The sequence below is a fragment of the Phacochoerus africanus genome, chromosome 12, assembly GCF_016906955.1.
Source record: "Phacochoerus africanus isolate WHEZ1 chromosome 12, ROS_Pafr_v1, whole genome shotgun sequence".
Lineage (NCBI taxonomy): Eukaryota > Metazoa > Chordata > Mammalia > Artiodactyla > Suidae > Phacochoerus > Phacochoerus africanus.
Window position 1 is genome coordinate 16,529,664 of NC_062555.1, and position 2,473 is coordinate 16,532,136.

Consider the following 2,473-nt stretch of genomic DNA (forward strand, 5'->3'; position numbering starts at 1 on the left):
AACAGATAGCAGTTCTCAATATGTACGGCCCTGGGTCGAGAAACTTCGTGAAGATTTATAGAAAGCATATAACACAGCTTCAACTATTCAATGAGAAAATCTAAAACCTGAGAATGAGCGGCGGGAGGATGGAGAAGGAATAAATCTGCCTGATGTTTGAGTCAGCGTCACCTTGGGAGACAAACTGCAAACATCTGTCTGTGAAAACCACGGATGCACAGTGGACCTGACAGGCTCTTGGTTATAGGACAGTCGGGTGTACAGAGCTGAGAACCGCTGTGTGGTTGATTTTGTCTCTATGCCAAGATCCCCCAGGCTGGAGAGGATCGCTGGTCTCAGTACACAAGATGGACTGGTGAGAAATTTCTATTTATTACTGAAACATAAAATAAAAGTTAAATCGTAAAATGTAAAAAACATACGTAAACATCTGGACATAAGGTTTAAAATATGCACCCAGGAGTTGCCGTCGTGGCTCGGCGGAAATGATTGACTAGCATCCATGAGGATGCAGGTTTGATCCCTGGCCTCGCACAGTGGCTTGAAGATCCAGTGTTGCTGTGAGCTGTGGTGTAGGCCAGCAGCAACAGCTCCAATTCGACCCCTAGACTGGGAACTTCCATATGCTGCGGGTGCAGCCCTCAAAAAAGCACTAAATAAATAAATACATGCCCTCTACTAGAGTTCTTTCTGAATAGGTAGTCATTTAGTTGACAGACTGAATTATCATGTGTTTCTAAGCATTGACTGAATATGGAAGTGACTTCCAGGATAAGACATTATTTTCTGTGTATTTGCTTGACATAATTTTCATCCTGGTATCAGTTCTCCGTTTTGAAATGGCAGAGTCAAAATCTGCTTTTGGAACATGTGCGTTGGCCTCAGCAGGACCGCCGAGATTGGGTCCAACGGCAGGGAGGGGGTATCTGCTGGGTACCTGGGAGAGAGAATGGGTTAACTGTCTCTTCACCCTGGACTAGCTGTTCCTCAAGTCAACACCTCCCCTTTGGCCTCAATTATTCATTTTAGTTCTTTGTCTTTTTAGGGCCGCCCCCTCGGCATATGGAGGTTCCCAGGCTAGACGTCAAATCAGAGTTGCAGCTACCAGCCTACACCACAGCCACAGCAATGCGGGATCCGAGCCACATCTGTGACCTACACCACAGCTCACGGCACCACTGGACCCTTAACCCACTGAATGGGGGGCCAGGGATCACACCCAAGTCCTCATGGATGCTAGTGGGTTCATGACCACCGAGCCACAGCAGGAACTGCCCCACTTGACTCAATTATTAGCTGTCCTTAAGAAGGCTGGATCGGCACAGGGAGAGGCTGGTTTGGGGTCCAGTCCAGTGGCCCCCAAGTTTAGAAGCTATAATATTTAGAGAGATGTGGTGTCAGCAAGGCTTTGCCTTTTTCGTTGCCTGGATTCAATGTTTAAGTGACAAATTTAAGGACAAGATGAGAGGAAAACATGCTACATAGGCATCTCGAGGGAAATAGCTTGTTTTAGAATAAGGCAGAAATGATGAAATCGTCTATTTAAATCACTTTGGAAATTTTGAAATGAAAATACCAACAGAGGAAATGAGTTTTCTCATCACCCAGGATCATACGACTCACCTTAGCACTCAAGGAAGCCCCCTTAGTAATCAACACTCACCCAGACGAGACTAGAAGGATCAGTGACGTGAAATGACTCATCCTGACACAAAACTAATGAGCAGCGAAGCGAGGGCTAGAATTTAGATGTCTTCATTGTTGGTGCATTTCTGTGTAATTGTGCTTTTCAATGAGTTGCAATAAAGCCACCCAGATTTCAAGATGATGTCAGCTACTTGAAATGAGACGATCTGTCTGTCCCCCTGCCACATGATCCATGACCATCTCTGCTCCATTCAAATCGTCTTATGATACAGCCCTGATCACACTGGGTTGTGTTTATTTTTGGTTTGTTTTATTGTTGTTGTTTTGGTTTTTTGGTTTGTTTATTTGCTTTTAGGGCCATGCTAGTGACATATGGAGGTTCCCAAGCTAAGGGTCGAAGCAGACCTACAGTTGCCGGCCTACACCACAGCCACAGCGACGCGGGATCTGAGCCAAGGCTGTGACCTATACCCCAGCTCACAGTGATGTGGGATCCTTAACCCACTGAGCGAGGCCAGGGATCAAACCTGCATCTTCACGGATACGAGTCGGGTTTGTAACTTTAGGAGCTATGGGAACTCCTAATCACCCTGTTTTTAGCAGAACTTACAGCAGCTCCTTATTTCTCACCAAGAGAGGCCATGGAACTCTGCAGGCCGGCTCCCCACCGGGTCACCCTACCCTTTGCAACATCCTTTCACTGGGAGACTTTTCCAGTCAGAGACAAATGCCTGCTGTGACATTTCCTCTTCCCCTACCCTCTGGACCTCTGCGTATTCTGCACACCTGCTCCCCCAAATCTGTCTTCCTGGTGAAAACTCCACTT